Below are 24,452 nucleotides of genomic sequence, written 5' to 3'. Positions count from 1 at the left end.
AAAGTGCATTGATCCAGGGGTCATTCCGCTGCTCGGTAGCCATGTCGATAGTTGTAAGAGTCGACAAATCGTAGGCACAGACGTGGTCAGACGAATTATCTCTAGGCAATGGCGAGCGGGAAAGAGCATCCGCGTCCGTATGCTTCAGGCCTGATCGATAAATGACATGAATGTCAAACTCCTGGAGACGAAGAGCCCAGCGAGCAAGGCGACCGGATGGGTCTTTCAGAGAGGCAAGCCAGCACAAAGCGTGGTGATCGGTCACAACGTAAAACGGTCGACCATACACATAAGGACGAAATTTTCCGATAGCCCAAATAATGGCCAAACATTCCCTTTCTGTGACTGAATAATTAGATTCTGCCTTTGTCAATGTTCGGCTGGCGTATGCCACAACATACTCGCTGTAACCAGGCTTACGTTGGGTAAGGACGGCACCAAGCCCAATACCGCTGGCATCAGTGTGGATCTCCGTAGGCGCAGCCGGATCAAAGTGGCGTAGAATGGGCGGCGAAACCAAAAGGCGGCGAAGAGTGTCGAAGGCTTTATCGCAGGCTGGAGTCCAGGCGGAAAGGTCGGAGCTGCCGGCAAGGAGCTGGGTCAGAGGAGCGATGATAGAGGCGAAGTTCAAGATGAAACGTCGAGAGTAGGAGCAGAGGCCGATAAAGCTCCGAAGCTGCTTCAGGGAGGTTGGCTTCGGGAACTCTGCAACTGCGCGAAGTTTGGTGGGGTCGGGAAGAATGCCGTCCTTAGAAACTACGTGGCCTAAAATTGTGAGTTTTCGAGCGGCAAAGTGGCACTTCTTCAAATTCAACTGAAGCCCAGCGCCGGCGAGACACGTGAGGACATCCTTTAGGCGGAGAAGGTGAGAAGAAAAGTCGGCAGAAAAAACTACGATGTCGTCCAGATAACAAAGACAGGTCTGCCACTTGAGTCCACGAAGAACAGTGTCCATCAGGCGCTCGAAAGTAGCCGGGGCATTGCAGAGGCCAAAGGGCATAACGTTGAACTCGTATAATCCATCCGGTGTTATAAAGGCAGTTTTCGAGCGGTCATTATCAGCCATCGGTACCTGCCAGTAGCCGGAGCGCAAATCCAAAGAGGAGAAATACTCGGCTCCCTGTAAACAGTCCAAGGCGTCGTCGATTCGCGGCAAAGGATAGACATCTTTGCGCGTGATTTTGTTAAGCCTACGGTAATCGACGCAAAACCGGATGGAACCATCTTTCTTGGTGACCAAAACAACCGGAGAAGCCCATGGACTGTTAGATGGCTGTATGACGCCCCGGCGAAGCATGTCGTCCACGTTGTCAGCAATGACTTGGCGCTCAGAGGCCGACACGCGATAAGGACGCTGTCGTAAAGGTGCGTTTGTACCAGTGTCGATTGCGTGCGTAACGACAGACGTGCGACCCAGAGCAGTGTGAGGAAGGTCGAAGGCAGAAGTGAAGTTCTGTAGAAGAGCAGCGAGTTGATCGCGTTGTGCGGGTGGGAGATCTGCGTCAATAGCTTGTTGAAGAACATCGGGTGGTGTCGAAGCGGTCGCTGTATCGCAAGAGCTGAGCACATTAACGTCTAATGAAGTAGGCGTTGCAGGAAGAGTATTTACAAGCGCGGGATCAAGTTCTTCAATACGACCGAGACACTCGCCGCGTAGCAGGATGGACGGGCACGAAAATGGATTTGAGACGTACATTACACTAAGGCCATCTTCGAACTTGAGGACCGCAAATGGAAGCAGGAGGCAGGGATGGCGTGAAGCGGCGTCGGAAGGTGTGAAGAAGACAGTCGAACTAATAACGCTTTCACAGGAGAGTGGAACGAGGGCAGCAGAAAATGGAGGAATGTCTGTGTCACTGGCGACGAGGAGTTTTGCAGGCCGGGTAGGGACGTCACACAAGACGGTATCACAAAGAGGTAAAAAGGAAACTTCCGCGCGGGCGCAGTCAATAACGGCATGATGAGTGGAAAGGAAATCGTAGCCCAGGATGATGTCGTGTGAGCAGCGAGACAGTACAATAAACTCGATGGTGTATAAGACGTCTTCGATGAGAACACGGGCCGTGCACGCCGCTGAGGGATGAATGCGCTGTGATGAGGCGGTGCGAAGCGAAAAGTCGGAAAGTGCGGTGGTCACCTTACGAAGACGACGGCAAAGAGCTTCACTGATGACTGATACGGCAGCGCCCGTGTCGACTAGAGCGAGTACTGCGACGCCGTCGACAAACACTTGAATTACGTTAGTGGGAGAACACCGAGGACTTGAAGAGTTCGAACCAAGCGCAGTTCTTGCCCCGGGAACTGCGACTGTTAGTTTCCCTCAACGGTGCCGGTAGAACGTCGGAGTGGGGACGGGGAACGGCGACGAGGGGAAGGTGATCGGCGAGTTGTGTACGTTTGATTGTCACGAGATACAAATTCGGAACTGGGCGGATTTCTCGGCGAGGGCTGGTCTGTATTGTAGGAGTAGTTCCATAGTTCAGGTCGAGAAGGTGGAAGGCGTTGGCGGCAAAGGCGTGCGACATGGCCCGGCAGCCCGCAAGAGTAGCAGATTGGTCGGTTGTCCGCGGTACGCCAAGGGTTCGTAGGGCGTTGGCGTACCCTTGGAATAGGGACATGGAATGCAGACCCAGGCAAAGGCGAAGGAAGGTTGGAAGGAGCGGCCTGGTAGGAAAGAGATGCTGATGGCATGAGCGGCCTGGCCGCAACTTGGGCGTAAGTCAGTGGTGCCGTTACTTGCGCTGGCACGGGGTTGGGCGGCAGCACAGGGCTGGGCGGGAGCATGGAGCTGGGAGGAAGGACGTCAGCGATGTGATCTTGAACGGCACGCCGTATGGTAGGGGCCAAAGACGGAGCCATGTCAGGAACAAGGCGGCCACTATCCTGTAACTGAGGGACCAGCGATAGCTGGCGGGCGACCTCTTCTCGAACGAAGGCTTTGATTTGCTGAAGTAAAGGGCTGTCCTCTGATGGGGTAGAACCGCCCAGCGCAAGTGTAGAGATGGCGTCGTCTCTAACACCGGACCGCCGGGTAGAAGCGCGCTTCTTACGAAGCACGTCGTAGCTCTGGCAAAGCTTGATCACGTCACTCACCGTGGCAGGATTTTTTACCCAGAGCATTTGGCACGCGTCGTCAGAGATGCCTTTCATGATGTTCTCGATCTTATCCGCTTCAGTCATTAGCGGATCGACACGCTTGCATAGGTCCACGATGTCCTCTATATAACTAGTGAACGACTCATCGACTTGCTGAGTGCGCTCACGCAAGCGTTGTTCTGCCCGGAGCTTGCGAACTGCAGGGCGGCCGAACACTTCTGCAAAATTCTTTTTAAATGCAGACCAAGATGGCAGGTGTGCCTCATGGTTGCGAAACCAGAGGTTCGCCACGTCAGTCAGATAAAAGATTACATTGCTTAGCTTGATAGCGTCGTCCCATCTGTTGTAGCTACTGACGCGCTCATATGCCGCCAACCAATCGTCGACGTCCTGGTCGGCTGTGCCACTGAAGAAGCACGGATCACGCTGCCGTAGAGCTCCAGAACACAGCACGGTGGTTGGGAGGGGCGACGATGTCGTGGCAGTGTCGTCCGGCATGCTGGAAGCAGAGGGTAACGTGCGGCTTCTTAGTTCCAGGGTGGACGGGAACGTACCCAGCAGCACCTGCACCAATTGTAGGGGTGTGTTTATTCGGTGAACCCAGATGATTCCAGCCGCTCAGGGGAGACTCGCAGCGAAGCGTCAGGCGTGGCGAAAGAGCAAGGCAGCGAACAACTTCTTCGTCCTTGAGAGCGGCAGCACGCGACGCATGTCAGTGGTTATATCGATGAAGATTACCACACTACAATATATATATATATATATATATATATATATATATATATATATATATATATATATATATATATATATATATATATATATATATATATATATATATATATATATATATATATATATATATATATATATATATATATATATATATATATATTGCGGTATAACAGGATGTGCCACATCGGCCGCCAGAGATGCAGATGGCGCTGATGAACGCTCACGGGTTTCGGTTACAGTTAACATAGATACCTAAGAAAGCGGAAGGTTGGACAACCGTTGATGTGGCTCAGTTAGAAGAGCACTTAACGGGACATTCGGAGGTTGTGGGTTTGACACCTAACATCGGCACGTTGTTTTTCATTCCGCTTTGGATTTAATATTCTTTATCTCTAAACTCATCATAAGAATGATTGTTGTCAATACCAACCACAAACCATAAAGAAATACAAAATAAAAATTTCCCCCAACGTATGCTTTGGATCGTAGACTGTTGGCCTTTTTAAATTCTATAATAACGAGCATCTCATTTAGCCTTCAGTTATCTGATTAATATATATATATATATGCAGTAACGTAGGGCGCCCTGGTGGGAAGTATTAACACACAGGAGCGAGGTTCTATGTTTTTTTTTTTTGAAATAGATACTTCAGAGCAAACAGCGCGGCATTGAGACGACCTGATATGCCGTAATGACGACACGTCCGTCGCAGGTGGCTTTGAGTCTTGCTGTACCAGTGCTCAGGAGCATATTTTTGGGACAGCTGGAATACGTAGATGATTTCTTTTTACATGACGTCTGTATGTTCGTGCATGCCAAGGCAAGTATTTAGGCGGGACAACGTTTACGTAATGGTCGTTCACGTAGGTCTCTCTGACCGTGTGTCCATGACGGCCCATATTTTCGCTCTGCGTGCCCAGTCCTAGTTTTCTAGCAGCCCCAAGTTAAGATTCGTTTGGTTGAGGTTGTTCTTTTTATGTTTGAGAATGTTTGCTTTGTACCAGATTATTGCCTGAATGTCGGCGCTTTAATCAGGATTTTCATCTTTCAGTTGCGAGCATTGCTTTTATTGCCCATTCACATTTCTTTTCTATACGTATGTTTTTGCCAATAAGCTGTCTCTTTAACTGCCGAATTTATGGCAGCATTAACGCGTTTCATTATTCCTAGCCGGAGACATTAGGGCTCAGTCTCGTCCAACTAGGATCAGCTTTTCCTTTCTTGGCTTAAGAGATCTACCCACAGAGTGATTAAAACTGTCTAAACTGTACTTTTTTCTAAGGGAGAAAACGCCGGCATCTCATTAATTAGCATTGCGTCTTGTTTTTGTCGGCAGCACTGCTTTTAACGGCGTCAATCTGCAAAAACGGTGACACGTACATTTTTTTCTTAATTGTTTCAGCTCACAGTGTTATCTATATGACGTCTAAATAGTGTGTAGCAATCGGCTTAGAAAATATTTGCATGTATGAGAGTAATCGTAGGAGACTGTCATACTGGCTATTATAAGCAATCATTATAGCTGAAATATATCTGCTTAATACAGATTACTATTAAAGGCTAGAAGCGCTCATCATTCGGAAGGCATAGAGGGTCTTGAATAAACGTCATGAGTCATAGCCTGTGTAAATCAACCAGCCCAAGGATGGCTTTTACATTGATTAGGAATGATTGGGGAAATTGTTTTTTTTTCTTGTGGTTTTGGGTTAGCCGCATATAAATTAGCATTGCTGATTCGTCAGTGATAGGAAATAACTTATTGTTTACTTTGCATTATATGATTATATAGCTTTTACAGGCAGAAAACAAAAACAACAGAAGAATATCTAGCGAATCGAGGGGAATAATATATAATAGTTAATAGAATGAGAGATAAGAACAGTCTGAGCTACGACCGTGACTACAATAAAGAAGTTAAATTAAGCTTGCAGTGTTACTTTTCATCATTGCTACGACCGGGATTGCAAATGGTATTTTCTGACATCGCTCCCGAGCCGAATAAAGTCCAAAGAAAAACTTCAACGTGAGGCGAATACTATCGCAGCATTCAGTACGTTCACTGCGAATGGAGCCCAAGCCGTTTAATAAATTTTAACTTATGCAGCAAAATAACTGACGAACAGCGATGTTTTTAACGTTTTCCAGTCCAGAGGCGGCGATATCGCCTCTCATTTGCTGTAATTGAGAGTTAGGTTAAGTCGGTTAAGGAATCCAAGGTAGCAAATGAGAGGCAATCAGGAAACGGCCTATCTAGCGTAACGCAATGTACGCCAAATATTTTCTTGACTCATTCGTGTGTAACGTTGAATTGCCGCGCGGAATAAAAGAGCTGTGAATATGTAGCGTTATAAACTGTTAGAGAAAACGCATGAAATCCATTTATGTGTAAAACGACGCATAAACTCCGACCATAAATGTTCTTCCTTAACCATACGTGTAAATTGAAGTCATTAGTGGAAGGCAGGCTTGTCTTACAGTGAATACGAGGACCCACAAGCGAAGTGTTTCGGCTTGGCAAGTGCAGCGGGGATACACTGGTGTCTGAAAAGGGTGCTTTGCAGTGAGTGAATTTTCCCGGCCCTGGGATCTTCCTACTCTGCCACTAGTGCAGAAGTTAAAGGCTAAGTAGAACTCCGTACCGTAGCCGTTTCAGAGAGATTTCCTCTACCCATGGTAGGTAAAACACATGGGAATGCGAGCACGTGTACGCTGTCTCAGGGAAGTTGAAGATGGCAAATCTATCAATGGTGGATCTGGTGGCCAAGAGAAAAAAAGAGAGAGAGAGGGGGGGGGGGGGGGTTGTGGCACGTGTATTGCACGACAAAGCACATCACGTGTAATGTTAATGATAACTGCGTCTAAGCAAGTTACTCGCCTTAAGATATTGTTTTTCCCTTCACTCCAAAAGCGATGCATATCATAAAAAAAAACAAAAAACCCATTAGAGGTCCTCCTAGGTTCATCGCTTTAGGGTTCATTACCACCCAACAGCAGATTAACGTGAGCATGTTTATGCTCTATGTACATCAGTTATCATATTAAGTTAACCTGAATAATTAATGAGGCTGTGTTGGGCTTTTGATATTCGCTCCAGCCGCGCGGCAAGAATAATAATGAGTTGTCTGAGTAGCACGAAATAGAGAGAAGGAGAATAGAAAAATGAGCTCAACAAAGCACAGGAAGTTACTCTCGGAGAAATGGAGAGACGAAAATAGGAAAAAATGCTCTAATGGAACGACTTAGGTATCATATTTGCTCTTCGCAAGGGTCCAGTGATTGAAACCGAAAAAAAAAAAAGAAGAAAAAGACATTCAGAGATAATTAAAAGAACGTGGCACTCTATATTCCATATTAGAGGCAGTGTCACGTTGCCGCTGAAGGTGTTTAGTAACACCAGCCGGGAAGCGTATTTGGGTTTGCTCGGAACGGTGGCTCCGCAAGGGACAAAACGACAGAAGAGGCGAAGAAAACGAGCTGTTCCGACAAGCATCTACCGCCCCCAGGAGCCAAGCAGCCTAGCGATTAGCGGCGCATGCTTTTTCAGTGGGACCCGCCGGGGTGGTGCAGTGGTAAGACGCCCGACTACTGTGCCGGAGTACCCGGGTTCGAACCTGACCTCGGTGGCTGCGTTTCGATGGAGGCGAAACGGAGTGGCGTCCGTGTGCTGTGCGATGTCAGTGCACGTTAAAGAACCCCAGGTGGTCGAAATTTCCGGAGTCCTCCACTACGGCGTCTCTCATAGCCTTAGTCGCTTTGGGACGTTAAACCCCACAAACCAACCAACCAACCTTTTTCAGTGGGCGTCTCGTTGGACGCAGCACTAGCTTGAGAGAGCCTATAATACAATTACTACTACTACTACTAAATAATAATAATACACAGTATTATTTTCTGCTAATTATTATTATTAATATTATTATTATCATTAGTAGTAGTAGTAGTATAGAGGAAGACTCGTTTCACGAAGTTGGCACTAAATTGTCTAGTTAACGGCCGAATGAACTGGCTAAATATTATCTTCACAGTTTTAATTATTAATAATAATAATGATTGGTTCACAGGAAGGGAAAGGCGCAGTATCTGTCACACTTCTGTCTGTGAACACCAAGGGATGAAGGTGTCCACAGACACGCGTGTGACAGATACTGCGCCTTTCCCTTCCTGTGAACCAATTAATATTATTATCATTAATAATTAAAACTGGGAAGATATTTAGCCAGTTAATTTGGCCGTTACCTACAGAAAATTCAGGGCCAACTTAGTGAAACGAGTCTTCCTCTATACTACTACTACTACTACTACTACTACTACTACTACTACTACTACTGCTACTACTACTACTATTATTATTACTACTACTACTACTACTACTACTACTACTACTACTACTACTACTACTACTACTACTACTACTACTACTAATAATAATAATAATAATAATAATAATAATAATAATAATAATAATAATAATAATAGTAGTAGTAGTAGTAGTAGTAGTAGTAGTAGTAGTAGTAGCAGTAGCAGTAGTATAGGCTTTCTCAAGCTAGTGCCGCGTCCAACATGACGCCCATTGAAAAAGCATGCGCCGCTAATCGCTAGGCTGCTCGGCTCCTGGGGGCGGTAGATGCTAGTCGGAACAGCCCGCTTTTTTCGTCTCTTCTGTCGTTTTCTCCCTTGCGGAGCCACCGTACCGAGCAAACCCAAATACGCAGCCAGGAAGCATCCGACTTCGGAAAATTAAAAGAAGATTTCCCGTCATCCTGGATTACATCCTCTACTGGTATGCTCGGCGCCAAGAATACAGTGAAAATTTGCTCAAGACGCGCTGACATGAGACGCAGTTTTCCCTATCGCGTTTCAGTGGAGCGATAATATGCGGGACTTGTTTCATGAGCCGACTTTAAGGATTGTTGTTTTACTACTTTTATCGCCAGAGTCCTCCACTCTGAATTAATAACTTGCTCAAATAAGCACTATGGCGACAAGGTGTGTTATGAATTATTTATCAAGTTAATTTATCAGTTTGTTTTCCAATGAAACAAGATTCTCGCCCAAGATTAATGTCTGAAGTTAAGGGCCTTATTTGTTCTAAATAAAGATATTTTTTTTTTTTGTGTGTGGAAGCCGTCATTATCTGCCAAATCATGCCTTCAGCTAGAAATTCACCTCATGGAAATAAATTACAAGGTGTTCTCTTAAGAAAATATTAATATTTTTGCGCTCTATAAAAAGTCGTGAAAGTGTCTTACTCCAGCACTGAGTTATGATTGAATGCACTCCAAATAATTTGCAGGCAGAAAATTGTCATGCAGTTTAGTGATCTTTCAATCGGAAAATTTTTTTTGGTACGGAACAGCACGGCAGGAAAGACTGCCTTGTTATTTCTGCGATGTTATTTTTTTAGTGTCCCACTAACAGTGTCCCACTAAAGATGTCCCACTAACAATGTCCCACTAAGAATGTCCTACTAACAGTGTCCCCCTAAGTAGATAAAAAGAGAAAGCTGATTGATCAATAGGATTTTGGGAATTTTAATAAATTGCAGGAATCTGAAGGCGCATTTATATGCAGGAAGTATTTGAGGCTAAAGACTACATCCACTGCGAGGCGAAATAAGTAGTGGAGCACATTCATTGAGGAAAACAGTTTAGGAGTTTTAAAGCGAAGTTGGCCGTGTCCTCAGCCCGGGACTCCGTTGACTGAAGCCGCTGCCCGAGCTCTCAAAACCAAGGACCTTTGTGTCGCGATGTCTAAAGGGGACAGGGCCTCTTCCAAAACCACTCACGTTGGGCTGTGTTTACGGGGTATGGTTTGGCAGTTGCGATCTCCTGCTGAAACACAGAAGGCAAAAAGGACTCTGCGATATCCGGAAGTATGAAACCTCTTACTTAAGGCCGCCTTTGAGGCTTCTCTATGTGCTAGAACGGCTACGAGTGCTACCGTGCAAGCGTTTCACATGTCACCTAATTTGGAATCAGTCATTAAAACTATTACGTTAGCCCAATATAATGAACCACGCTGAACTGTTCAGAGCGTCTCCAATGGCGGCTTTCCACTGCTATTGTTGGATTATTGGATGAGTTGCATTTTCTCATTTACTCCATGTAGAGGCCTGTTTCACACAGCCCTATAGCTCAGGGTACATGATGATGTTTATTTACAAATGCGTCCTCTTTGAAACGGGGTGGGGGCAATTTCCACCATGACTGGCACAGAAAGAAAGCTGCAGCGTCATCTGTTGCACCCACAGTGGAGCTACAGATTTAGGTTGCTCTGGGTCTCGGCCACGCTTAAGATGTACAGGGCTCTATGATGGGCATTTCCGTGGTGTTTTCATGACAAACGGATTTTATGAGCACGTTCAGGGAATTCTGGCCTATAAGAAAGATCACGAAGCACATCGCGGTGGCTGTGGTAAGCACCGGGCTCGTTAGCAGCCGAACAAATCGCTTTTGTAGAAATGTACGCTGCATTGTCATGCGGCATGACATACTGTAGCTGTTCTTTCTGTCTGCCCGTGTGCAAATATGCGGTGCACTAGCGGAAGTTGTGCGGTGCGGAATGGGTTCAATCACCACGGTTTGGAATCTGTAAATAAACTACACGGCACGAAAGACAGAAGTTCGACATACCACAACGGTAATAACGAGCTCAGAGTTCGTGTCTGAAAAATGGCGGGATGGTGATCTCATCCTAGCAGCAGCCAGTATTCTCTTCTATATATCGTGCTCGCACGTTCGTTTTCAGACTGGGCTCAAATGCTGTGCTATCTCCGCTGACAATTACCATATTGCGCCACTTTATCATCTATTTACAACTTTTGTGCGCCGACCTCCTGCATCACAAGTTTTCGGACCGAGCTTTGTTTATGGTGCCATACGACTGGAATCACAGTTTAGTTTTGCACCGAAAAGTTGCTGGTAGGCTTAATGTTGCGTGCGCCACTTATGGGGCACACGGGCAGCAATGTGATTCCCGCAATGGGTTCGCCTCGGAGTCGCGCTGTTGTCGTGGTGGTAGGAGCCGTAGCTTTCAGTTTCGCGGAGGCAAGGAAGAGGGCGATGCTAGCGCTGTCGGTAAGTGAGGAGGGGAAGAGAACTCCTAGGTCGACACTACCAAGAATTCCCTCTACATGGTGTTGGTTAGTATGGCTGTGGAAGAATGCGTGAAACGCAGGGTAGTCACTTGTTTGACATAATGTCACAGTACCACAGAACTGATTTGCTTCCTACTACTTACCGCCCTCGTTGCGGTCGATCCAGTTTTACTTAGCAATCATTTTTTTCTGATACTCATCACCATCATCATCATCAGCCTGACTATACCCACTGCAGGGCGAAGGCCTCTCCCATATTTCTCCACTTAACCCGGTTCTGTGTTAGCTGCATCCACTTGACCCCTGCGAACTTCTTAATCTCATCCGCCCACCTAACTTTCTGCCGCCCCCTGCTACGCTTTCCTTCTCTTGGAATCCAGTTTGTTACCCTCAGCGACCATCGGTTATCCTCTCTTCGCACTACATGTCCTGCCCATGTCCATTTCTTCTTCTTAATTTCTACTAGAATGTCGGTAACTTGAGCTATTTCCCTGACCCACTCTGCACGCTTTCTATCTCTTAATGCACGCTTTCTGACACTGATACGTTATAATGGCATCTGTGAAGAGTGCTGGGGACGCAGTCGGAACGAAAACCGCAAAGGAACGCTGTATATGCAAGCGAGAACAGAGAACTTAGGGCACGCCTGTGAGACACCTAACCACGCAGGCGCCTATGAAACGCGTCAACAGGACTTCAACTTTAGAATATTTATACAGTTTTCGCTGTCGCACTAAATCAGTAAGCTAAATTACACTACTTGGTTTCCTTTTTTTGCCAAAACTCAGTTGTGAAATCGTGGGATTGGTCGACTGGGAGCGAATACGGCAGTCATATATGAAGATTTCATTTACACGGATTTCGAAATCTGAGCACAAAATACGATTTCATAGGCAGTCTTTTACGTGCTTATTTCTTTTGCTTTCATTTTGGAGCGAATTAGGACTAAGGCTTAAAACTTAATTCTCTAAACACGTTGTTCTTAGGAGATGATAGCAGCCAGGTTTTCTCAGGGTTGTTAGTGCTTAAAATAAATGACAGAGTACGCAGAAAAAAAAAAAACGAACACTGACAGATAGCAGCACTTGATCAATTGCTACTGTTTTCAAAATAGATAGCGACCAATAGTAAGGAATACTGAAAAGTGGTATGCAATTGAGGGCAACATGGGGAGATTATTTTAACTCCTTCAGGGAAGATGTGCCCAAAACTAAATTTTCATTTGTAGAAATTATAATATTAGTTAACGACGTGGTACCGAGATGGAAAATTTTCGGGAGTGAATAATCAGAAATAACTTTGGTAACCTTTGACTTACCGTTAAGGTGCCACAGAGCAGGTGCAATACGGCGTTATTCCCATAAGGGGTGGAGCGAAGCTGTGAACTGTGGGACTTCGCGAAGCTGTATGTAGGCTATGAGGGACGGTAAAATGAACGCCTCTGAATAATTCAGACTACCTGAGGGCTTGGCAGTCCGGAAGCCTATGTCACTGAGCCACCTCGGAGGGTACACCTGAAATATGATCGCTGCTGTTCAGCTATAGCAAAGACGATAAAAAGGAGGCAACTAATAATTTTAAATTAGAGCTATTTGATATGAAGTCGATGTTTTTTTTTGGTGCTGTACTTAGCAAACCATATATTCGCATCAGATAAAGGGATAAAAATTTGTTAAAGCGCTAATACTTTACTTCAATGAGAGCACTTAAATGCTCAGTGAGATACTGCGGCAGCTGTTACTATCGCAACCTGCCCCAAAACGACGTTCTTAAAGCGAAAAATGCTTCGATGTTTCCACGCCTCAACCACTTAACAGCCCTGATTTTGAAAAAAATAAATACACCTGATTTGAATCGTACTTACCGAGTTAAAAATAACTTCTGGGATGCAACAAAACCTGTCAAACCACCTCTCGAAGAAAATATCATTCCTCTGCAACACAAGATGGTTAGCAGTAATACATAGTCGTTTGGTACAGAACATATTGTTTTTTCTTGGGAAGTATTCCTCGTCGTCTGTAAACCCTTTAGCAACGTAAAGAAAAAAAGGCACATCATGTGGGCAGAACTAAAAAAAAAAAATGTGCGCAGAAGCCACGAAGAAAAGCCTACACTGCGTGGGAGGGAGATTATGGAAAGTTGAAAAAGGTCATGAACGACCGCATTGCAGCAATTGCTCGGGAAGACTTGGAGAAGGTCGGTGTGAAGTTAAATAACCGTCCCCTTATTGCGGACAGCGGACCTGGGTCGTCCGTGATAAGACATTTCGATTTCAAATAGTTCCGAATGATTGTGATGCAGGCAGAAGAGAAATATAACCGGCTAGGAAAACAAGGGCTGCTTCGGAACGTGATGACCGTCGGCTTTCTGCATACCACGAAAGGCCTCGTCTATTCTGACGTCTTCGGAAGTTTAAGAAGCTTAAAGACAGGGCTTTGAGTAAACACTTAAGGTTATTATTATTTTTTACTATGCGATTATTCCTGGGACCATGTACACCCCGCCCTACCCCCTCCTTTTAAGAATTGTCCCCCTAGATATATGCCTTATCAGGGCCCTTTGCATAGCCTCCCTTTGTAAGGTGTATCTTCACCAAACCGTCTCTAGTGGAGACTAATCACCTAACCAGCATAGTAGTCCCTTTTTTTTTTTTTTCTTCCTGGTACTGCCGCTGTTACTTCTTTTGCAGGCTACAGAATCCCTGGTTCCATGGCTGATAAGTACTACATACTCAAGATTTTTTTTCTTTTTTTTCCTACTTCATGACCCACTTTCTTCTCACCCATCCTCTCCTCCCCACTCTTTCGCACCCACTTTCCCCCCTCCCCAGCTTTTCTTCTTCGGAAGCAAAAGCGTATTTAAACCCCTGCCAGTGATGATCGCTATGCCCAGACGAAGACAAGTCCACTTGTCGAAACGTTGGCTCATCTGCGACCTGAGGCGTACCCTATTTACCCTTGTTCGGTTCTTCTTTTTTATACCGCGACGTATTAAGGTCATACATCTGTTTGTTTATTCAATTTCTAGCGATGCTCTCTTTTTCTTTATTTGAATGCAAGAGCAGATTGCCACGATGTGGAAAAAAGTGAAAGATGACATCACTAGCTCTAGCTCTAGGCGCGGTTTAAGGGTTTGAGCACTACTGTCAGATGGAATAATAAATCTCACGCGAAAGAACCGATGACGCAATAGAAAAAAAAGCGAGGTAAAACGTATATGCAAAGCGGGGAAAACAAATCAGTGCGAACATATTGCCTTAGAAACAGGCTTTTAGGGAAGTGAAATTAAGGAGAGAAGCGCACAAGCCAGAGGCTTAACATTTGCGCAAGTTAAGAAAGTTCGAGATTAAAATTGATGGCTGGTAATCCAAGCAACGGCTTTCACAAAAATGTGGAAGCCGAATATTTAATAATCGGACAAACAAAACATACATCCGCAAAATGCATTTTTCCAAACGCTCGCGAAACGAATGGAAAGCGAAGTACTTACACATGTTTTTACACTAACTTCGCTTTTTGCTGTAATAAGTGTGATGTGTTTTTTTTTTTTCGTTTTCGAAGGCAGTATTGTTCACACACGTCCATTGATGGTTGTATAGAAACTGAGCTAACTATCGACTTTAAAACGATTCTATATTTTAGCGAGCAGCTTTGAATTTTCATAAAATAGTTACGGAGAATACAATTAAGTTAAAAACTAGAGACCAATAAATTTATTGCAGAAATACGTGTGAACGAAGGAAACGCGGTTCTTTTCAACCCGGAAGCTGCAGTGAATATTCATTGGATATGTGGTCTTAAAAAGTAGCTGTTACGAATATGCAAATAATTAATACAATCAAACTGATGAAGTCAAGTTAAACAAATAGCTTGACTGGTTGGTGCATTTGAACTAAAAAGTAAGGTTCCAGAGAGCTAACAAAGCGGAATACAGTTGGAAATAAGCGTACGTGTCCATCTGCATATCAGTCTTTGTTAGCGCTGTAGAACCTTTTCTTTTAGTTAAAGCTGATGAATAAACGATGCCTGCTAGAGCTCCCTATCGTTTCATGATGCCAAGCGACTGATAATGTGATATATATATATATATATATATATATATATAAAGGAACAAAATGTTCATTGTGGTATCTAACAAAGGTGTTCTTTCTGCCTGGCATTTATCGAGGCGGTGACAGCTGCATTGAGGAGAAGGTTTGAAGTTTTGAAGGTTAACTTGCGTAACTGGTGTTGCGAAGACAGCCAGGGAAAAAGTTGTATAGACAGCTTGAGATGTCCTGGCTTCCTCTTACAGTGTAGTACAGCATCAAACAAAAAGTGAGGAAAAAAAAACACGTCACGTATGTTCGGTACAGAGAATGAGACATTTTCACGTCAACAGAGTGTACGGTGACGATGAAGGTAAAAATGTTTTCTTAGAACATGGAATAACTTCTTGTCGTAGTAGTACGAGAGCTCCAAAGAAATACTACATTATCGCCTGACGAAACCGAAGCAAGTATGCATTACAGAAAGCTTAAGGGGCAATATAAAAAAAGATTTGTTTTTCAAGGCTCGGACAGCGTCGTTCAGTCATATCGAGAAGTTGTCAGGAAGATATGTTGCACCTTCCATCGGGGGCACAGTGAAGACCTCCAGAACATATTACAATAACGACGTCATTGTGAAACCCCGTATTTAGTTTGGTCCTATTTCTATGCAGTCTATTTCTGCAACACAAAGATCGAATAATAAGCAACAATAATAAACAAGCTGGATCATCAGCTTCTTTCAATGATTATAGTTCTAGTATTGTTTTTTCTGATGTGGCGCACATTCTGCACACCTCATCTTTCAGGTTTGCTCTCCTTTCTGTCTCTGTTATTCGCGGAATATATTATTCTTACTGTACGCCTTCCAAGTTGTGAGCAGCTGCGGTCTCTTAATGTAGTTTGTTTGCTCCATCTTGATCTTAATACTGCACGCCATGTAAAGTGCATGGACCTCGTCAGGCGTCTTTGTGACATTTCGTTCTCTTTCGTATGTTTATTGCGATGATCGAATAAATTAATTTTATCGAAGAGTCAGACAAAAAATATGTTGTTCAATCGTAGAAGTTTTTCGTCTGCAGTGAGGGTGAAATTTAAGGGAAGATTCAAATATTTTTTTCCCGACATGATTATAACCCGCCCATTTCATATAGTACAGTAATAACGGCTGCGCGGAGGGGAGTTTTGCTTCATGAAGTGAGTACTCCACTTGTTGCCAAATGCGTAATATACTAGCTATTTTGATTTGGGAAATGGGTGAAAATAAAATTCGAACCTTAGTCATGAAATAAAAAAATTTTTTACATAATCCGGCGTACTTTTGTGCCACGGAAATTGTGAAATTGAAAATTTTTGGCTCTTGCCTGTGACATCTTGTAAACAATCTATTGCTGCAATATGGTCAACCGTGGTACGATCTATGACTAATTTCTCTCAAAATTATGCGCATACTGCATTATCTTCGCTCACTGTGCTTATGCTCTGTTAATCGCAGATTAAGACTATGAAAAGTTGCCAGGAACTGAAACTCATTTTTGCGGTTCAGGCGTCCACAGAGACAAGCGTGACAGAAACTGGGCCTTTCTTTTCCTGTGAACCAATTATTATTATGAAACTCAGAAAAAACGTTCATCTACTTCTGCATTATACTAAAATATTACATTATCATCATTAAAAAAATGTCGTGTCAGACGAAAAAAAAAACATGTAACAGGTATAATATATAAATTATGTCAGGATTCTCCTCTGTTTAGCTTATGATATCGGACGTTTTCCAAAGCATAGGCGTAGTCATCGAAAAAATAAAGGTGGGGGCGGAAAAAAATTAGTCCGAAACCTTTGTCGGAGTACACAGAAAAACATAGAAGCAGCTAATTACATTTCGTGCTGAGAATATTAATTCACAGAAGCCTGTTTTGCAGTTTTCGGGGGATCTTTCTTGGGTAGTTGTTATGTAGGCGTAACCACTCTTCTAACATCACAAATGTAACACAACGAATCCAGCTTTACAAGCAACTTTAATTTGCTGCGCGAAGCTAATCGTGGGGTGTGGCAAAGACCAATTTAGTGGTGCACTATTCTCAAACATTGCGAAAGTATGATAATTTGTAGAATTCGGTGGATCGTTTGTGTCTAGAAAAACAACGAGTTAAGGACTGGCCCCTCAATCCTTTCAGCTATATTACTATTTCAAATTTAGCCTTTCTATCATGGAAACAAATGGTAGGAGACAAAGAACACCACGCTATTCAGTTTAAAATTTCGTCATTTGCAGGCTGCTTATAACGAGAGTTAACTCGCGCTCTTTCGACCAAAACGCATAAAACTGCATTTTGTTTCCAAACTGAACGTGCATTCTGCTCTTGGCTTTCTTTTTGAATTAAGCGCAGCTGCGCCTGGGTGGGTCTCAGTGAGTAATTACTCCTTTATTATGGTGCTAATGGGAGCCTCGAAATTACATGACCAGCTGGGCCGTTATAAACACTCATCTGCATCCTGAATCATTAGATTCACACGCATGCCGAGATAACGTATTTCGCCTAGCTTTTCTACACGTAGCCGTGCTTTCTTTGTTACTCTAATGGATTTACGCGGCGAACTGTGTGCCATCGTTCTTTTCATGATTGTCCGCCGCGTCTAGCAATTCCTGGCTTACGTCCTGCCCGTCTACCGGGCGCGCGCATGAGGTCACACATTCTCTCGATCAATCAGCGGATTTCATGGCAAGTATTGGACATCGCGTTTTTATTCGATGACACATTTATTGCTGCCACATTAACACGAACATTTAACTGAAAGAAAACAACGGACTCAGCGCGCGATTGAGCGTCGGCAATTAGCCCCCCCCCCCCCCCCCCCCTTCCGGTACTCGCTCTCAATAAATAAATACAATTTACTCAACAATCGGACACCCGCTGCCGGAATTCTGCTTTGAATAAACGGGAATATACTTTGATGCTTTTACTTTTCGAATGGGACCCGCCGTGGTGGGGCAGATGTTAGGGCGCCTCACTTCTGTTCCTAAGAACGCGGGATTGAATCCCGGCCTCGGCGGTCGCTTTTCGATGCAGGCGAAAAGCAAGGCGCCCGTGTGCTGTGCGATGTTAGTGCACCTTAAAGAACTCCAGAGGGCAGAAATTCCGGTGTTCTTCATTGCGGCGTCTGTAGTAGCCTGAGTCGCGCTGGTGCGTTAAACTCCACAAAAGAAAAACGAATCTTCGGATGAGGTTAGTGGGAAGCAGTTTAGAGGTTGGAAGATTTGGGTTTCAAGTCAACAAAAGGACGTTGTCTTTCTCGCACTGTGACATCGGTACTTTGATTTCAAAAATCCTTAACTCATACTATGGGCATTACATACAGAAGAAATATGGAAGCAAAATTGGGGTGCGGGGGAGTAGGGACACGTAAGCTGCACATCACGTGAATAATCACCTGATACAGACATAAAACCTGCGACGCTCCAAAATTTTGGTACTCCCCCTTCCTAAAAACATGAACCCAGAACGGGACGGGAAACGTAGAACAACCAGGGCGCAAGCCTTACACAGACAATATGGAGAAGTGTAGCATATGTAGATGCGGCCACGTATGCGAACACTCATCATCAGGTACTAGCAGTTACTTACAATCATGCAAAACTTCTCTCTGCTTGCTCAATTCTCACCGATTCTACAACAGATGCGGAGGAGGCAGCCATTGCGCTAGCCATGACATCCATATCCGCTGCGAAAATTATTTCGGATTCTAAAACAGCTATCCTAAACTTTGTCAATGGTTTAGTGACTGCCAATACCCACCGCCATTTGCCTTTTTGGTCACCCCGACAATCTGTTACTCTTATTTGGACACCCGCGCATGCGGACCTTCCCGGTAGTGAGGAGGCTCACTCCCTGGCCCGAGGTCTCACTTTACTGGCGGGGGAGGAACAGTCTTCCTCAGATGCCGAGGAGTGCCTGCTGTCCTTTCATGACATCTTTACCTACCACCGTGAAAATAGGAGGACTTACGCACCTTCTACCCCGAATTTCACACTAACATAAGCTGCCCATTGGCACAAGCTACAAACGCGCACAGCCCCATACCCTATCCTTTTCCACGCCCCTTTCCTGATCAGATTTGTTCTTCCTGCAAGCTCTGTGGCAAACCTGGCGACTTTCTACGCACACTACTCAGCTGCCGCTCATTCCCTCATCCTCCTTCACCAGAGGTTACCCTAGATTACTGGGAGAAACTACTCACCAGTACCTCCTATAAGAACGCAGCGCAAGATCATTACATTCGCACTCGCTCGGATAGCCCTCGAAAGGCTTTCTTCTGTTCTGTAAGACGGCCCTCCGTACATGGAGGGTGCTCTCAAATGCCATGTAGGGGGCAACGCCCCACCCTCTTTAATATTGGAAGTAAATGTTTCTACCACCACCAGCGCGAGATCCAATGCTGGTGGAAGTCTGGATTCTGACATGACACTCTGACATGGAAGGTGAAAGCAGCACCAGTCAGCCTGGCCCTTTCATGAAATATTGTGATGTAACACAACCCGATGACAATTCAGTGCATGGCCTTCTCACCTGTCAACTGCAACCTGGCACACTCAATGCGTTTGATTTGCGCTCACGACGCCGACGCATTTTTCTAGTGGAGGGGGAATGCTACTCGTATGTAAACAGGGTCCAGAGAGTGAAAATTATGAGATGATGCTATTACGATAAACCAAAGTAAATAACATGAAATGAGCGGTTATAAAAATATAAAATATCAACAAACAGTATTTTGTTTGGATATCGTAAACGGAACTACAAAAAGTAAAACACTGCTTTCATAAGAAAAGCTCGGAAAGTACGCATCTAGTACATAACAGTGTAAGAAAACGAGCACGAGACTCGGAAACTATAAACGCAGCATGAAAACACAACCATGAAATAGCAAATGAGAGGGAACTTAAGGTCCACTAGGGACATAGCGGGATAGCGTTAACGATTTCCATTCACCGGCTCCCCTTGCGGGCACTGTTCACATACATGCACTTTGCTACTCGTATGCCAGTAATTTTTTCACTTCTTCCTCTAGAATCGCAGGCATGCTCATTAGCATATTATAGGCTAATTTAATATAAGCTACCATATTATATCAAATACTACCAGACGCACCCGTGTAGGACCACTTGAACCCCAGCCTCATGAGCGGGCCTCGTGGCCTTTGTTTGGGCCAAAAGTGGCTGTACAGGCCCGCTTGAAACAAGACGTATGAGCGGGCTTACGTGGCCTTGGGACGCGCGTGTTTAAGGCCGGATGCAAGGGTCCTGGAACGATGAGTTTCAATATCATTCTTCCATTTCAAATCCGAAGTCCATGTTGGCTGTGCTTGACAACTCTGCCACGTAGTCTGTTGACGTCACATAACCGGACGACGAAACACTCCGTGGCTATGTCCCTGGCTGTTCCCGTGATATCTCGCTCCCAACGCCGACACTGAATTTTCAGGGAAACTGAGCTCTTGAATACCACTGCGTAAAAAGATGGCGCGAAGTTCCCGTGTTAAAATACATACACGCCTCACGCAAAGAAATAAGGGCCAGTTCTCCATCATGCAAAACATTATCGCACAAGTAGATTACAAACCATCCAGATGAGTTAGCACTTAGCAATGCTGCGTTGAAGTGATAAGTCATTGTGAAGATAATTCGGGGAAAAGTGTTGATCATTTCAAGATTGGCAGAGCTTCTCTTAATGGGACCGGCACTCACGGCTCTCAGTATCAATATGAGTACAGCTATTCGCGGCTGGTACTTGAAGCACAATGAAATATGCGGCCCGTTCTCCCCTAGACGAGCGCACAAGCTAGATCACCGGGTCGATAAGTGTCGGCCTGCATGGACACTAGCGAGAGGCACAGCATGAACCGAAGAGGCCAGTACCGGGTCCTGAGTAAACCTAAAACTCGAAGCAAGGAATCAGGCACAAAATGGAGGTTTCTTGCACTAAGCAGGCCTGGGGAAATTATAAAGCATTTCTTATAAACATCGCCAGGTGTACGTCTACTTCCACATTCCAGAATTCGAAAAGCGATATGCTTCAAGTAAACTGATGCTCAATGCAACCGAAGCCATGCAAGCGTTTAGATTCCCTCCAACTAATAATTTCCTTGTTTGGCAGAAACTGAGCTTGTAACTGGGGCAGTTCAGTTGCTTCTTAGAAAGATTTATTTTGTGTCGGCAGCCGCAGACGTTAAACAGTAACGTGGACGACGCATTGGAACTTTAACCGTTGGCTTAACAATTGGGATCGATCCCTTATTTCGTAAGAGCAAGCAGAAAGGGATGTAGCTGCTTCTTGAAGAAAGCGGCCTTACGAAGTGCAACAAAACGTTTTTGACGTAAACGCCAAGAAGCCTATTTTTTACATTATTTTTATTACCCGACTGCTGTTCACATTTGTATTATTAATGCGACATTTTTTTCGCTAAGAACATAGGAAACTTTGACTAGACAGTTTCGCTAGCATATCACGTAGATTTTATGAAGACTAGAATTTATAATGGATACACGCCTAGCTCCCGTAAATCTGCTAGCTTTCGACGCCCTAATTTGGAGCTCACGATGTTTTTGGTGTCCACAAACATGAGTGGGATAAATATTTAGGCAAGGACGAATGGCAGAACAAGATCAGCGCATTTGGTAGGAGCAATGATGCGCACAGATGGTGCGCGCTCCCAACATCCTTGGAGAATGTGGGGTAGCTAGCATGGTCTCTCTCAATGAGGAGATTCCCGTGGCTTGCGGGTCAGCTAAGAGACATTCAACTACCAAGTGAAGGGGGTGGTCATATGGTGTCCCGCTGTCGCCGGTAGGAAGGTAGTAATGGTTCGAAGTGCAAAGTTTTACAAACGAAACAAACTATATATGTAGCCAAGAGACCCTAGAGAGATGACGCAATAGTGGCCGAGGCGGCCGCTTCTCGATGGAGGCGAAAAGCAAGGCACCTGTGTGTTGCACTATATTAGTGCATGTTAAAAAAAAAAAAAAAAAAAACAGATGTTTGAAAATTTTGGAGCCCTCCAATGCGGCGTTCCTCATATCCCGAGTGGCTTTAGGACGCTTAATCAGATAACCCCGAGAGAGAAATAATGCAATGTTTAGAAGGAAGAATATACAATGTTTCCGAAAACAATCCTATGTGCGCACAGCGCATAGGAACGGAGGCTATTTGCAAAGGGATCCCTTGCAACAAAGTTAATTAATGCACAAGAGAGGCAAACCAAACATACAACGAACTGTTCGTCGGGCAGGCAACACTTGGACGACTGGAGAGTAATGATGTGCAGTACACTGAACGCTGGCGGGAACTCCCTCGCAGGGCCATGGGTGTACGTCAGCGGCTATCCCTGGGGAGGCTTGCAGAACTCGTCTTTGAAGTTGACTCACGGGCTCTTTTACTGGTTCTGCGCTAGCGCACACCGAAGGTCCTCTCTAACACTTTTCGTGGCACGTGTTGTCATTCGTCATGCTTGGCGGATTCCGCTAGAAAACATCGAGCCCCTTGTTTTTTGATATGTGCCCGGCGTTTCCGAGCGATGTGGAGAGTGCATTAACCAACACGCGCAAGGCTGTTCTCCTTCCGCCCCTTATCGCAAGAATTTTCTCCCAGCTTACAGGAGTTTTCTCGGCATTTGCGTATGAGATTAATTTTCTGAAGTGTCAGTTTCTCACATGTGCGCCGATTTTCTCGTTAGTCATTTTGGCGATTATGTGACTTCGGTTCTTCATTGTTCGGACAAATGGAAACCTCACGAAGCATTGAGGGCATAGTGTAAACTCTTGTTGATAGTCAGGGGCTCACGTAAATGCCAACATGACACTCCCTTTCTTCATAGACTTTTTGTAGCAAGATACGTACAAGTCGAGTTGTGTTAAATATGCAGATCAAGATATATTAGTACATACCATATTCCAAATGTTAATGTTTGTTTAAAGTTAGTAGAAGAATCCACACAACGACTCATAAGGCGGCCTGAGGCAATTCATATTCCTGAGAGACTCTGAGATGTGAGATGGACTCGATGAGGCTACGGCAACAGTTTCCTATTGTGGGAAATTGCTTGCATAGCGATGCTCATCAGCCAGGTGAGCGATGGATGCCTTAATTCTCCATATTATTCAAAATCTAACAAACGCTACGATGCAGGGATTTCTACTAGATTCCGTAAGGATGATGTCACCAGTTGTTTGTAAAAACTTCCACCTCATTCTCTCAAACATCAAACAGATGTAATCCTCCCCCTCCACGTGAAAAACACGCGACAGTGCTCCTGTATGTAATGCTTAGACGTCCACTATGCTGCGGACCATTATGCATCGTTTATACCGCGAGCCGTGCTACATTGTTAGTTATACAAAGTTAATCCTTTGTAAGATGTGAACCAGTGGTGAGTATATTGAGGGGTATTATTAGAGTGAATCGATATATGCATTTTCCAAACACCTTATCGCTAGCTATGCCTGCAAAGATTACTGACAATGTCCTCCGCTGTGATGCTACGCTGTTGTGTCATCTGTGGCGGAGAGTGACTTTTTGCTAATGCCTATTCTCACCTAATCGCAACAGCAAACTGTCCAACGTGTGGGCAGATCAAGTGGGATGCAACCATTTAGCACATACTTTGCAACTGGCCTTAGTTTTTGAGGCCGTGAATGCCGTTCTGGCTTGTCCACTCCATCCCTTGAACTCTCGTCTTTTTACCTTGCAAAGAGTGTGGGGCCTTGGACGAAACCTTCAGCACAACGAAAAGTGGTGAAGTCGCTCCTGAAGTTCTTAAAGGGCTTGGGGTTGAATTCCCGACCATAAATTTTAAGTGTGCTCACTCTGTCCTCTTTAACATGGGGTCTATGGGCACTTAAAAATTCATTTAGTTGCTGCTCTTTCTTTCCTTTTTCTGCATTTCATCCCCTCCCCGCGTGCAGGGTAGCCTATGGGGCATAATGTCATTAACGTCCCTACCTTTCCGTTCTTCTGCTTCTCTCTCTCTTGCCGCAAAGGTAGATACGTATTATAGACAACGAAGCTGCTACTGAACCTCTGCAAACTTTTTTTTTGAAGAATCGGAGCCTTGAATGACAATGCGGGAGCAAATGTCTATGTTTGCGTGTTGTGAAACACAGTCAAAGAGCGGTAGGACATGGACTGCTCAGAGTCATTCTCATAGTTCAACTTTGTCTATTGACTACGGCTCTGTCCTGATAAAATACGCATATACTCACCATTTATATTCCGCAAGCACCAGTAGTGTCAGAAGCGTCAGGGAACCATGTTTATGCAATTGACTCGCATCAAGCATAGTGGCGGCCGCTGTACGACCTACGCGTTCTCTTGCAAGTGACAAGAAGAGGCGTTCGTTCGTTTATCAGTCCTCTCTTGTGAGGTATTTGCAGTGCTCGTTTCCTTGCTTAACCTCACCGATTTGTGGTGCAAGTTTAGCCAGGAGAACGTAATTGATTGCGGACC

This window comes from Amblyomma maculatum, chromosome 2 (assembly GCF_055883805.1).
Source record: "Amblyomma maculatum isolate TAMU_Amacu chromosome 2, ASM5588380v1, whole genome shotgun sequence".
Classification (NCBI taxonomy): Eukaryota; Metazoa; Arthropoda; class Arachnida; order Ixodida; family Ixodidae; genus Amblyomma; species Amblyomma maculatum.
The sequence above is the reverse complement of the archived record's forward strand: the minus strand, read 5'-3'. Positions refer to the sequence as shown.